Source organism: Euleptes europaea, chromosome 3, assembly GCF_029931775.1.
Source record: "Euleptes europaea isolate rEulEur1 chromosome 3, rEulEur1.hap1, whole genome shotgun sequence".
NCBI classification, from domain to species: Eukaryota; Metazoa; Chordata; class Lepidosauria; order Squamata; family Sphaerodactylidae; genus Euleptes; species Euleptes europaea.
This window is the reverse complement of record NC_079314.1, coordinates 113,658,945-113,674,710: the sequence shown is the minus strand read 5'-3', so window position 1 is coordinate 113,674,710 and position 15,766 is coordinate 113,658,945.

Below are 15,766 nucleotides of genomic sequence, written 5' to 3'. Positions count from 1 at the left end.
CCCCTGCACAGTGCAGGAAATTCACAACTACTTCCCACACACACCCCGGTGACCCCTACTCCATGCCCAGAAGATGGCCAAGGTGCCCTCCCTCTCATCATCTGCCTAAGGTCATAGAATCAGCATTGCTAACAGATGGCCACCTAGCCTCTGTTAAAAACCTCCAGGGTCGGAGAGCTCACCACCTCTCAAGGAAGCCTGTTCCACTGAGGAACCGCTCTAACTGTTAGAAAATTCTTCCTAATGTCTAGACAGAAACTCTTTCAATTTAATTTCAACCCATTGGTTCTGGTCCAACCCTCTGGGGCAACAGAAAACAGCTCGGCACCATCCTCTCTATGACAGCCCTTCAAGTACTTGAAGATGGTTATTATATCACCCCTCCATCTTCTCCAGCTACCACCTGGAGGTTGGCAATCATCATCATCATTCCTTTATTGGCATAAAAGCATGAAAGAGGTTGGCAATCCTATTCTATGACCATGAAAGAGTAAGAACACTTATGGCTTTTAGTATCTATACCTGACCTAGCCACTCGTTATCACCAGCCAATAGGGTTGTCAGGTCCCTCTTTGCCACCGGTGGGAGGTTTTTGGGGTGGAGCCTGAGGAGGGCGGGGTTTGGGGAGGGGAGGGACTTCGATGTCATAGAGTCCATTTGCCAAAGTGGCCATTTTCTCCAAGTGAACTGATCTCTATCGGCTGGAGATCAGTTGTAATAGCAGGAGATCTCCTGCCACCACAATCCAAAAACACACAGAGATTCATTAAAAAGAAAGAACCCAAGAATATATTGGGAATCAAATCACAAATTAACTCCAATAAATATCTCTGCTACAAAATGGTGTAATACAACTTTGTACAGTCAAATATTTTACACAGGTAAGTATACAACAGTTCTTATACTAATACAATTCTGTTTTTTTCAGGAATAATCTCCCTTGTATTCAACACATGTCAGGTTGACGAGGAAGACGGCCGTTTCTGTTCTTATGTCTTCATCAGTTCCTCTTCAAAATTATATATTCATCCTTAGAATATCAATTGTGGTCTGTGGCCTACAGGTTGGTACAATCTCCTATGAGGTAGATATTAGTCCTACTGCCTAAAGAGGCTAGTTTCATGTGGTATACAGCATGTTGGTTCCTGGCTAGGATACCTGTTTCAGACCTGGAGGTTGGCAATCCTACCAGCCAATCACAATAGTTAATAAAATATTGTTGAAGGCTTTCACGGTCAGAGTTCATTGGTTCTCGTAGGTTATCCGGGCTGTGTAACCGTGGTCTTGGTATTTTCTTTCCTGACGTTTCGCCAGCAGCTGTGGCCGGCATCTTCAGAGGAGTAACACTGAAGGACGGTGTCTCTCAGTGTTACTCCTCTGAAGATGCCGGCCACAGCTGCTGGCGAAACGTCAGGAAAGAAAATACCAAGACCACGGTTACACAGCCCGGATAACCTACGAGAACCAACAATAGTTAATGTTGCACCACCTCCTTCTGTGCCTGCCAAAGAGATTTCTGGGGGATGAGTAGGTAGCTCAATAGGTTATTATATCACCTCTCCATCTTCTCCAGCTACCACCTGGAGGTTGGCAATCATCATCATCATTCCTTTATTGGCATAAAAGCATTCCTTTATTGGCATAAAATCCTGGCTGTAGGTCAGGAGGAACCTGATTCGGTTCCAGGTGTCCTTGCCATTACCCTTCGAGCCATGCTCTAGTTTGAGTGAAATTTGAAATAAGTCTCCGAGATGCTATCATGACTCCAGCCAATTGAGAGAGAAAACATCCAAGCCAATGGAGATTCTTAATGAACCTGACACCTAAAAATAAATATTAATCGACAAAGGGACAGTGTTACACCTGGAGCTAGCCAGCTTGCTGACAATTTCCTATTTCCCTCCTCCCCGAGAGGTCGCAGATCTGTTGCCTCTCGGAAAAACAACAACAACAATCCAAGCCACGAGGTTTGACTTTCCTCCTCGAGTGTCATGACATATTACCTGCCTCATGGGTCCATTAATGTTGCATGACAATCTTTTGGTGCGCTATGGAACAGAGGCGTTGCCACAGTTTGATGACATGGTTTTGGGCAACAAATGCAACCTACTTGCTTTTTGGGGGTCATAGATCGGAAGTCAAAGTTAGGGTTTTCTGGAAGGAAGGAGAACTTCATAAGGGAATGGTGGTACACTGGAGTAGGGAACTTGAGGGCCTCAAGTCCAAGACCTTCTAAAAATTGGAGCTGGGACCAGGAAAGGACATAAGGCAACCCAACAATTAGTTATTCTGGAAGCTTTGACGGGTATAGCATCATGAACAGCCACAGAACTTGGGAGCACATGAACACATGAAGCTGCCTTATACTGAAACAGACCCTTGGTCCATCGAAGTCAATATTGTCTTCTCAGACTGGCAGCAGCTCTCCAGGATCTCAGGCAGAGGTCCTTCCCATCACCTACTTGCCTAGTCCCTTTAACTGGAGATGTCGGGGATTGAACCTGGGACCTTCTGCATGCCAAGCAGATGCTCAACCACTGAGCCACAGCCCCTCCCCAAGCAGGGTTGGACACAAGTCAGTACTTGGATGGGAGACCACCAAGGAAGACATGGGTTGCTCCACCGAGGAGGACAACAGCAAACCGCCTCTGTTCATCTCTTGCCTGGAATGATCCATGATCGGGTTGCCATGAGTCAGTTGCAACTGGATGGCATGTTCTTCTTGTTCTTCTTATCGACGACCCCAGGAGCCAACAACTTTCAAGAAGCAGGGAAGAAACCAAGAAGCAGGGAAGAAACTCTTTTGTGTAAGACCAATGTTTCATCACAGTCTTGGCACCTTAATGAGAACATAAGAAAAACCATGCTGGATCAGACCAAGTCCCAACAAGTCCAGCAGTCTGTATACACAGTGGCCAACCAGGTGCCTCCAGGAAGCCCACAAACAAGACGACTGCAGCAGCATTATCCTGCCTGTGTTCCAAAGCACCCAATATACTAGGCGTGCTCCTCTGGTCCTGGAGAGAATAGGTTTGCTTCATGACTAGTATCTATTTTGACTAGTAGCCATGAATACCCCTCTCCTCCATAAACATGTCCACTCCCCTTTTAAAGCCCTCCAAGTTGGCAGCCATCACCACATACTGGGGCAGGGAGTTCCACAATTTAACTATGCGTTATGTGAAGAAATACTTCTTTTTATCAGTTTTGAATTTCACACTCCAGCTTCAGCAGATGACCCCCATTCTAGTATTACGAGATGGAAGACCACCAATGAAATCTAGGGTTGCTACCAGAGGCAGGCAATGGCAAACCGCCTCTGACCACCTCTTGTCTTGAAAACCCTATGGGGTTTTCAACAAACCAACATTTTACATGCCAGCGTGGTGTAGTGGTTGAGAGCAGTGGACTCTAATCTGGAGAGCCAGGTTGGATTCCCCACTCCTCCACATGAAGCCTGCTGGATGACCTTGGGCCAGTGGTGGCAAACCTATGGCACGAGTGCCAGAGGTGGCACTCACAGCCCTCTCTGTGGGCACACGAGCCGTCGCCCCAGCACAGAGTTTGCCTGAATTCATTCTCCCGGCTGAGGAGGCTGGGGACCACTGGTGCCTTCCCGGCTCCTCCGGGAAGCGCCGGGCTTCTTCCCAGTGCCTTCTCCACAGTCGCAGGCTGCGCACTCCGGAAGTGAAGACAATGATGAGCCTTCTGCTGAGGACTGGAAGAGGCGGAGCCGGGACGGGGTGGACCGGGAGTGGGACACCTGGGCGGCCGTCTGGTTGGTGTCTGCAGGGCAGAGGGTTGGCGGTGAGGGCCGACCGGGGGCCTGCCTGGCATTTGGAAAAAGAACCAAACTGAAGGGGTGGGGGCTATGCTCCAGCTGCTTTCCTTCCCCTGCTTGGCCGCCCATGCAGGGTTGCCAACCTCCAGGTAGTAGCAGGAGATCTGCTATTTCAGTTCATCTGGAGAAAATGGCCGCTTTGGCAATTGGACTCTATGGCACTGAAGTCCCTCCCCAAACCCCACCATCCTCAATCTCCACCCCAAAAACCTCCCACAGGTGGCAAAGAGGGACCTGGCAACCCCTAGCCCCATGTGGACTTCTAGCTGTGTTGGCACTTCGCGATAAATAAGTAGGTTTTGGGTTGCAGTTTGGGCACTCGGTCTCTAAAAGGTTCGCCATCACTGTCTTGGGCTATTCACAGCTCTCTCCGAACTTTCTCAGTCCCACCTACCTCACAGGGTGTCTGGTGTGGGGAGGGGAAGGGGAGGTGATTGTAAGATGGTTTGAGACTTCTTAAGGTAGAGAAAATCGGGGTATAAAAACCAACTCTTTTTATTCTCATTCCTCTACATGGGCTGTATGGGCATTCACTGGCTTGTGAGCAGGGCTTGGATAACTCAAAGCACACCGTTTTAAAGCCAGTGTGGTGTAGTGATTAAGAGCGGTGGTTTGGAGCGGTGGACTCTGATCTGGAGAGCCAAGTTCGATTCCCCACTCCTCCACATGAGCTGCAGAGGCTAATCTGGTGGACCAGGTTGGTTTCCCCACTCCTACACATGAAACCAGCTGGGTGACAATGGGCTAGTCACAGCTCTCTTAGAGCTCTCTCAGCCCCACTTTCCTCACAGGGTGTCTGTTGTGGGGAGGGGAAAGGAAGGTGATGTAGGCTGGTTTGATTCTCCCTTAAATGGTAGAGAAAGTCGGCATATAAAAACGAACTCTTCTTCTTAAATAAAACTCCAAGGCCAAAGGAGGTGATCCCACTCCATACACCAGGAAAAAAGAATACTTGCACTTCTGAAAATGGAGATTTTTTTTATTTGTCTGAATAATGAACACCAGATTATAAATAACATAACCTTTCCCTTTCAAACAGTTCTGGAAAAAAAATTAAACGATGCAATGAATACGTCCCATCAGGCTGCTCTGGTATTTGGAAGGGGGGAAAATGACACCGGGACCTAGAAAATATACATCCAGTACGGTCTGCTCCCATGAACATTGTAAATAACTGAGGGCTCCTTGAGTCCAGAGCCGCAAGGCAATTGTCTAAAGGAGAGCTACACTCTATGAAGGAAAGAGTAAAAAAAGAACACAAACTTTCTTTTATTGCAGAGCTAAGATAAACAGCATCATCCTAAGCAAGTCTACTCAGAATCCCGACACAGTGGGGTGGCTCCCAGGGAAGTTGTCCTTAGGATTGTGCTGTAAAGTTCTTGTAACAGTTGACACCATCAACCAGTGGGCATGATCCAGCCAAAGTTCAGAGTTTCCACCGAAGGGGAGAATGTTGGTGCCATCCTAAACAGGTTGACTCCTGCTCAGGTCTGTTAATTGTGCTTGCCGTCAGAAAACCTCTCTTAGGCTTGCACTATTAACTTATGCATCCTTAAATCTGACCAGGGCTCTCTATATACACACTAAATTCTGTGACTTAAATAATACAAATTGGCCCAGTGTGTTCCATTATCTAGTCTGCGATTCCTCCCCCGCCCCGCCTTGCCCCCAGTTTATTCCTGTTTTTGCTAACAGGGTTGAGCACAATACTGAAGGCTACCCTCTGCCCCCACCACTGGAAGTCTTATTCAGCCACCCATCTGGTTTCAATGAGGTCTCACACACATACTTTTGGGTACCTATTTGCAATAGGCTAGTCATTGGTCCGCTGACAGTGGGCAATAGCGTTGATGGAGTTGCTCTAGGAATTTCCCCAGTCTCTGTGGTAAAGACCATAGAAATTGGGGAAATTCCCAGAATGTCATGAAGGATGTGATAGTACATCCCCTGAAACTCCACTCTCCCCAGGCAGTGTCCCCCAAGTCTTCTGCCATTTCCCACTGCAGGGCTGGACTCCCTACTGTGCAGACACAACAGCTAGCAACTTGTGACTCTTCTAAAAAAGAAAAGAAAAGAAAGCTAACAGCGCATTCCTGAGCCTGAAGGGCAAAAGCTCTTAAAAGGCCAGGAAGGCACTGCGCCGGCTTTTGGGCCCCCTACGCCAGCATCCGGGCAACTTACACTGGTGTTAGTGGCCCCAACGCCGGAGAGAAGGCCTGGACGCTGGACGCCGGGCACCACTGCAACAGAGCCCCCCCCCCCGGACGCCGATGGGCCCTTCCGCTGGCATCCCACCAATTTAAAGACCTTCGCCAGCGTCCTGGAAGGTGTTCCCAGGGCAGGCTGTAGGGAGGAGCTGCCGTTAGGCAGCCTCCTGTCCCCTCTTGCCCCCGAAATGGCGGTGCAGAGAAGAGCGAGGCTTTTCTCTATGGGGCAAAAAGGCTCCATTTCACACAAAAAAAGGCTCTAGAAGGATTTTTTGTTTGTTTTTCAGAGTGCGGGGAACAGCTTTAGGAGGTGACACGGCAGCACCTCCTCCCTGCAGTCCACGCATACCAAATCTCCCGAATCTCAGGAATGTGCTGTAAGTTCCTCAGGAAGTGGGACTGTGCGCCCAACCTCCCAAAAATCTGTGTTTTGTGTGCCCCCCCCCCCCCGTGGAAGCGTGACATCCAACGTGCCCTTCATCGTGCCCAGTATATTCACGAACGAGTTGCTTTCGGCCTTCATTGTAAAACTCCGACATTTTGTAGCATTCCCAAAATAAGCCGGGCGGATATTGCTGCATGTCAAAGGAGAGCTGAATCACAGGCTTATCCACTCAAGAATTCACATCCGTTTGACACCACGAGGAGTTTATACAGTTCCCCTATATTATGAACGACACAATAAGTACTACGCTGGAGAGAAACCGGACGCTGGGAACATTGCGGTGTCTCAAAAGCACCTCTAGTTTGCCTATTTGTGTGATATACAATCTGCAGAGTACAAAATCCAGTTCTTGCCTGATGTATCAAGTTGACGCAAGCAACGTCTCCAGTGTTCAGATAAGGAGGCATTCGTATACATAGCAGTTTACCTAAGATGGGGCTTCACAGGGGATACATATCAACTGGACAATACCAATGGTTGGTTTTTCCCTCTGTTGATAGACGAGGTTAGAACATGGGCCTTTTTTCTGCAAGACTGCACGGACGTTTCATCTTTAGAAGTCGAAATATGAAGGAGTTCAGATCCCTACAAATGCATACACTTTTAAGGCATAGGGTCGAAAGAGATGCTAGACCAAAGGGGTAGAAAGGCAAAGGAAAACCATCCCTTTGATCCAACGTGGTGTGGCTTTTCGTGCATGCAAAATGCAGAGAATGACGTCAGAATGTAAGAGCAGGACTGCTGGATCAGACCATCAAGTCCACATGAATGCATGAAGCTGCCTTATACCGAACCAGACCAGTGGTCCATCAACATCGATGTTGTCTACTCAGACTGGCAGCAGCTCTCCAGGGTCTCAGGTCAAGGTCTTTCACATCACCTCCTACTAGGGTTGCGATCCTCCAGGTATTGGCTGGAGATCTCCTGATATTACAACTGATCTCCAGGCGACAGAGATCAGTTACCCTGGAGAAAATGGCTGCTTTGGCAATTGGACTTTATGGCATTGAAGTCCCTCTCCTCTCCAAACCCCACCCTCCTGAGGCTCCACCCCCAAAATCTCCAGGTACTGACCCTAGAAGCTAAAATGACTAACTGAGGCTGTTATATTTTGGTCACATGATGAGAAGATAAGAGTCACTGGAAAAGGTAATCATGATAGGAAAAGTTGAGGGCAGTAGGAAAAGAGGAAGACCCAACAAGAGATGGATTGAGTCAATAAAGGACACTACTTCAGTTAGGGTGGGATCAAGCTAAGTCAACTATAAACCAAAGGGTTGAAGATATCGAGCGACAAGTAGATCTAGCAAGAGTGCCCCTATTTATGGCTCCCCACCCCAACTCCAAATTTATCCTTGCACAGGCAGACTATCTCCGTTACTTAAACAAATATAGGAGAGCTTTTACCTTGGCTAGGTGCGCAGCCTTACCCTCTGCTATGTTAGAGGGGAAATTCAAGAAGACACCCAGGGCAGAGAGACTGTGTGTGTTAAGTGCCGTCAAGTCGCTTCCGACTCATGGCAACCCTATGAATGAAAGTCCTCCAAAATGTCCTATCTTTGACAGTCTTTCTCAGATCTTGCAAATTGAAGGCTGTGGCTTCCTTTATCGAGTCAATCCATCTCTTGTTGGGTCTGCCTCTTTTCCTGCTGCCCTCATCTTTTCCTAGCATGACTGTCTTTTCCAGTGACTCTTGTCATATCATGTTGTGACCAAAATACGATAGCTTCAGTTTAGTCATTTTAGCTTCTAGGGTCAGTTCAGGCTTGATTTGATCTATAACCCACTGATTTTTTTTTTTTGGCAGTCCACGGAATCCGTAACACTCTCCTCCAACACCACATTTCAAAGGAATCTATTTTCTTCCTATCAGCTTTCTTCACTGTCCAGCTTTCACACCCATACATAGTAATATGGAATACGATGACATGAATTAATCTAGTCTTGGTGGCCAGTGACACATCCTTACACTTCAAAATCTTTTCTAGCTCCTTCATGGCTGCCCTTCCCAGTCTCAATCTCCTTCTAGTTTCTTGGCTGCAGTCTCCCTTTTGGTTGATGGTGGAGCCAAGGAATAGAAAGTCTTGGACAATTTCAATTTCCGCAGAGAGAGTATGCCCCTGCAAATCCGGGGATTTAGAAACCACTGAACATGTTCTCCTGAACTGTAACTTTTACCCTATACCCTGTTCTAAGTTTATTGAGCCCCTCATACTGAGAATGGGACCTGACAGGGAAAGAGAAAAGATAGAAAAGCTCCTACAAGGAGATAATCCCTCAATCACCTCTCAGGTAGCAAAATTTTGTACGGCTGCAATGAAAATTCGTTGCCACAGAGTAGTCTCTTAGTCCAAATGGCAGTTGTAACTTGGATGTTATTTATTTTATTTTTTTTATTTTTTTTAAGTGACTTAAGACTCGGACTGTAAACCTTTGTCAGTAAGACCATTTTAGTCCATGTATCTTGTTTTACCTGGCCAAGGGCCGCAAATAAACTATCTATCTATCTAAGTCAATAAAGGAAGCCACAACCCTCAATTTGCAAGATCTGAACAAGGCTGTCAAAGATAGCACATTTTGGAGGACATTGATTCATAGGGTCGCCAGGAGTTGGAAGCGACTTGACGGCACGTAACACACACACAATTCCCAACCTGGAGCAGGCAACCCTAGCATTCTACTTGATCCTTTCAATTGGAGATGCCAAGGATTGAACCTGGAACCTTCTGCATGTCCAGCAGAGGCTCTTCCACTGAGCCACAGCCCCACTCCCAGCACCTTGGTTGAAATCCATCATCACACTGTGGCCAACTAGACACCTCTGGGAGGCCTATAAGAAGGACACAGAGCCCAAGGCTTTCCCCTGGGTTGTCCTCAGCACCTGGTATTCAGAGAATGGGGAGGTTCCATTTAACCATCATGGCTAATAACCCATGAATGAATCTACCCCAGGGATCCCCAGTCTTTTTGAGCCTGTGGGACACATTTGGAATTCTGACATGGTTTGGTGGGTGCAGCAACAAAATGGCTGCCACAAGAGGCGGAGCCAGCCATGAAATGATTGCCACAGATTAACTTCAGTAACACAGTGCAGATCCTTCTGCTGTGGGGGCAGCTGCTGCCAAAGCCACACTAAAAAAAGTCTGCATGGCCAATCAAGCCCTACCTGGCCCCAACCAGTTCATAAAAACACTTGGTCGGAGCCAGGAGAAGAGTTGGTTTTTATATGCCAACTTTCTCTACTACTTAAGGGAGACTCAAACTGGCTTACAATCACCTTCCCTTCCCCTCCCCACAACAGACACCCTGTGAGGTAGGTGGGGCTGAGAGTGTGACTAGCCCAAGGTCACCCAGCTGGCTTCATGTGGAGGAGTGGGGAAACAAATCCAGTTCACCAGATTAGCAGGGACTTGATTTGAGCTTGGAGACTGCTGGGGTATAGATCCCCAACAAGAAAGTGTGGGTCCAGCGAGCAACGAACCTCAGGTAGAACTCCCATGCATAAAAGATATTTGTTTATTTAGCGTTTGGTTTGGGTGGGGGCAGTGTTTCCTTTCTTTTTTAGTTCAATATGTTCAAATTCTGTTCTTTCAATCTGTTCTCCTTCTCTCTCCCGCTTGCGTCTCTGCTCAGATGCATTAATGGTTTTCCTTTCTTTCTTTTTTTAACAGGCGGGTGTTTACATTGAATGTTGCATTTTCGTGAATGCTGTGAGCTGCTTTGGAGAGTCTGTTCAAAAAAACAAGACACAAATCTAAAAAGAAGATGACCCCTATACCATGCCCAGAAGATGGCTCAAAAATTTACCAAGATCCCTGGCCAATTTGGCCTGTAGGAAAATTGCTTCCTGACCCCAACTGGCATTACCCTGAGCATGTAAGAAAGGGCCACGAGAGCCAAACACTGACACAACCCTTCCTGCCCTCCGTTTCATGAACTGCCTACGTTCACAGAATCAGCATTGCTGTCAGATGGCCATCTAGCCTCTGCTCCAAAACCACCAAAGAAGGAGAGCCCACCACCTCCCGAGGAAGCCTGTTCCACCGAGGAACTGCTCTCACTGTCAGAACGTTCTTCCTAATGTTCAGCCGAAAACTCCTTTGATTTAATTTCAACCCGTTGGTTCTGGTCCGACCTTCTGGGGCAACAGAAAACAACTCTGCACCATCCTCTATATGACAGTCCTTCAAGTACTTGAAGGTGGTTATCGTATCACCTCTCAGTTGTCTCCTCTCCAGGCTAAACATGCAGAGCTCCTTCAACCTTTCCTCACAGGACTTGGTCTCCAGAGAGCAAGGATTTGACTGAGCAGTCATTTCTTTTGGTCTGGATTGTTCCGGAGTACACTGTGACCCTTTTCCCATTCACCATTTCTCTACAGATCAAGGAATCAACCACTGCGAGCTCCGCATTGGACTGATTCTATGCCAAGCTTGCCACATGAGACAACAGACAGACCTATTTCTTACAGGAGACGAACCTATTTCTTAAAAACTAGAGGGAGACAAACCTATTTCTTAAAAACGAGTGGAAACAAGAACCAGAATCCAAAGAAGCCCATGTGTGCATGCAACGTTCACATGCACACATGGTGTATCTTTCCTTCTGGCAGCAGGCTCCTACGCTGTACTCAGTCAGCGCCACTGTTGAGGGGCTCCCAACCTCCAAGGCTGACTGACAAGCGCCATTGTTAACATCGGAGGTTCCTAAACTGATGTCATTGTTGACATCAGAGGTTCCTAAACTGTGCTCCAAGGAGCACTTGGTGCTCCGCGAAACATCTCTTAGTGCTCCGTGAAGAGATTGGAATGAAAAATACTACTGTCATTTGGTCAAGTATGTAGGTGCTAGGTGAAAATTAGTGCTCCGTGACTAATTTCTCTCCTGAAAAGTGCTCCATGACTTAAAAAGTTTGGGAACCTCTGCATTATATCATACTGGGGCCCTCTGGATCCAAGCCAAGAACCGAAACAAAGGAGCATGGCCCATTCGCATCTACCCCTCCTTCCCATAATTTAGACATTCCTTAAAAGAAAAAGTGAATCATTTCTTTTATGAAGATTCTAGGATCCTCTACTTCCTGAGTAACAGCCAAAAATAAAACAGGGCTTGAGGCACTGAGAAACCCAGGGCAGCCATAAAACAAAGATCCTTATATAATTGGTTGACTGTGATAAGAATAACAACATTATCTAAGACTCCAACATTTCATCTTTATGTTTCATTTGCCCTGTAATTTTTAAAAGCATCCCTCAGGGACTGGTTTATTTTTCTAACAACTGCTTGGCCCAGGGATGATCAAAAAGATATGATGCCAAGGATGACAATCCAGAGAAAGCGTATTAACTACTCTAATCAAAAATATCCCTTCTCAAGAGGAAGGAGATGGGAAGAATCTCCACAGTCGTTTTTAGACGTTTGGCCATTGTCCTACACATCTACCATCAACACCTTAACTTTTCTGATACATGCTGGGCTCAAAACATTGACTCTTTCCTCCCTTGAACACTACAAAGGGTGAAAACAAATTCACTCTTTTTTTGACATGGTGACCTCAACTTGGATTGAGGTCACCATGGGGATGAACTGTCCATCTGATTCCTCCCCCCACCCAGCTCCTACTACCCTGGGTTCTGCTAAAACAAGACCTTTGAAGACACAGCAATCCACGATCCATAAACATGCTAAAAAACCAGATGATGTGTTCACCATTTTGTTTTGGTCCATGTGGTTTCATTTTAGCATATCAACATTGAGCCGTCAAGTATGTAAGAGTAGCCAGGTTGGATGAGACCAAGGGTCCATCGAGGCCAGCATCTATTTCCAACTATTAAGGAGGAGGAGGAGGAGGAGGAGGAGGAGGTTTTTATATTCCAACTTTCTCTACCACTTAAGGAAGAATCAAACCAGCTTACAATCACCTTCCCTTCCCCTCCCCGCGACACCCTGTGAGGCAGGTCGGGCTGAGAGAGCTCTAAGAAAACTGTGACTAGCCCACGGTCACCCAGCTGGCTTCATGTGGAGGAGTGGGGAAACCAACCCGGTTCACCAGATTAGCATCTACCGCTCACGTGGAGGAGAGGGGAATCAAACCTGCTCTTAACCACTGCTCTTAACCACTGCATCTTGTTGACCGTCAGATACCTACAAGGAAGGCTCACTGGCAACAGCCCTCACCTACTAAGCGCTCTTGAGTTTGGAACAAACCGGTCTGAAGTGTCCACTTATAGAAACTGTATGTCAGTGCAAAATAACGATTATGTGCAATTTTATCTCAGGTTCTTCCACATTGTATTTTGCCATCTTGTGGGTCTCATTCATTGTTAACTGAGGACCAATTTTTAATTTTTGTTTTTTGTACTCAAATATGAAACACACATGCACCACACCACATCAAAAGGGAACAGGCATGTGGGGTTAGATGAGTGTGTGTGTGTGTGTGTGTAAAGTACTGTCAAGCCACAGCCAATTTATGGCAACCCAGTAGGGTTTTCAAAACAAGAGACTAACAGAGGTGGTTGCTTTCCTCTGCACAACAACCCTGACATCCCTAGGTGGTCTCCCATCTAAGTACTAACTGGGCCCAACCCTGCTTAGCTTCTGAGATCTGATGAGATCAGGCTAGCCTGGGCCATCCAGGTCAGGGTTAGATGAGTATATCTTAAAAAAAGAAGAAGCAAAAAACCTTGGAAGAGAAAGCAATGAGCCAGACTTAATTCCATACACAAGCTTCACCATTAACATGGTGTTCGTGCATTTGATATGCAGAGCCAAGTACATAAAAGTGAAAATTGGTTCTCTGGCATTGCGCAAAACGAAGGGCGGGACCGTGACTGACAGCTCACCTACACTTTCAGCTAAAGGAGGTGGTACTGCCTTTCTTGGGGACGTACCACTTTAGAACACAGACAACAGATTGCACAAATTGCTCCTCTGTATTAAAACAAACTTGTCCTGCCCCTAGAAAGGAGCATGCCAAGCGGAAAGGTTCTATCTTAGCAAACCCCCTACTGCATTCTGCCATGGTAGAAGTCAAAGAGAAGGATACGACTATCCATGGCTACTGGTCAAAATGAATACTAGTTATGATGCATACCTATTCTCTCTAGTATCAGAGGAGCATGCCTCTTGTACTAGGTGCTGTGGAAACAGGCAGGATGGTGCTGCAGTCGTCTTGTTTGAGGGCTTCCTAGAGGCACCTAGTTGGCCACTGTGTGAACAGACTGCTGGACTTGATGGGCCTTGGTCTGATGGGCTTTTCTTATGTTCTTATATAAGTAAGGAAGCTAGATATTTCCATTTGCTACCATTGACAGCTGTCTGTGGTACAGACCTCAACTGCAAAACATTTTTTAAAAAATGTGTGAATTTTTAGAGACACTTCAGCTCTGTTGGCTGCTGATTGTAAACTCTGCAGTTTTGTAGCCCACCTTGGCATTTTCAAACACCTGTTTGTTACATTCCCCACATTACATTTTTGTTAGTTTAAAAACTTAGGTGTTTATAAAAAAAACTATTAATGCGTCAGTTACTTAGATTTATATCTTTCGCAGTAGTGATAACCTCAAAGTGGTTTCTGAGAAGAAGCCCTAAAAGGCTTATGTGTTTTCCATCCTGCGCCCAAATGTCACTATTTCCAATATTTCAGTACATCAGCAAGAAAAGTAATACATTGAACCCATAAAGCTGCCTTATTCTGAATCAGACCCTTTCTTAGTCCATCACGTCTGTCATGTCACCTACTTGCCTAGTCCCTTTAACTGGAGATGCCAGGGATTGAACGTGGGACTTCTGCATGCCAAGCAGATGCTCTACCACTGAGCCATGGCCACTTTCATGGCTCTCCAAGGTCTCAGGCAGGGGTCTTTCACATCACCTACCTGCCTGAATCAGACCCTTGGTCCATCAAGGTCTGCATTGTCTACTCAGACCAGCAGCGGCTCTCCAGGGTCTCAGGCAGAGGTCTTTCACATCACCTATTTGCCTAGTCCCTATAACTGGAGATGCCGGGGATTGAACCTGGGAACTTCTGCATGCCAAGCAGATGCTCTACCACTGAGCCACAGCCCGTCCCCTAGATTCTGGTATACAGCAGAATATTATTCAAGTGACCTTTTTCAGTATGAAATTGGAAGTTTGGGTGTGTGTGTGTGGATTGCTTCCCCTTATCTGTACCTGTTTTATGCTGGCACCCACAACCTTCAGTAACAGCTAGCCAAGTAGCAGTTTCCCCCATAACTGCTTCTTGATTCTGGAATATTGCCATGGTGCCAGTCAGATCTGGCTACGTGGCAATGTCAGGAAGCCAATTCAGAGCGAGGAGAGACAGAGCCGCCCTCCCTCTGAATCGGTACCCCCTTGCAACCACTTCCACCCTGCTCCCAGCCTTTCTGAAATTTGCTAAAAATATCAGTGGGGCAAAAATGTTTGCAATTTATACAATGTACAAAACACAGATGTACCATTTTGGCTTAACACTGTTCTGGAGTTGTTCCCTTGAGTTTCAGCCTACAGAGTTTAGCTTAGTAGAAAGTTTCTTGTCATTTCATTCTAAGGATAACTTGTATGTATAATACTGTCAACATCAGTTATTGCATTTCAAATATCCTATATGATTGTTTGCCAGAAAATAACCCTACAGTGGGATCCCAACTTAGGAGGGATTAGTACAGGGATCATACCTTCAGACCAGAGCAAGAATGAATATTTGCAAAGCTTTGAGATTCAAAATTTTCATTTTTCTCATTTGGAATGCAGAATTTCCTAACCGAATTCACATTAGGAATGTGAAAGTTGTCCCTTGACAGTGGAAACATGAATGTTTTCAGACACATTAGAATCAAGTATCATCAGAGGCCAAAGAGAGAGGTAAAATTTAACAACCCTTCAATAAATACTGTGAATAATCAGAGAATATATATATAAATGCTAAAATTAATGGCAGCTGTGCTAGAGCTTTTGCCATTCATTTTGACGAGAATTGTGTAGGGGACATTAGTGGTAGTTTGTGTCCACTGATACTCCGCTCAACCTCTTGGTATCATGAAGCGGCCGATCTTGGGCTCAGCACAATCACACCATTCACAGCAACTGGTTAAAACAAATACAATCTGATACCTTGTGCCGGTTGCTTAAGAACCTGATACCTTGTGCTGGTTGCTTAAGAACCGAGATCAGTAATGGTAGGACTCACTACAAAATAGGCTCAAGATCAGGCAATATCAACCTGGGCTGGAAAAAAAGTTCATTCAAAGGAGATGTGCACCTCAAATG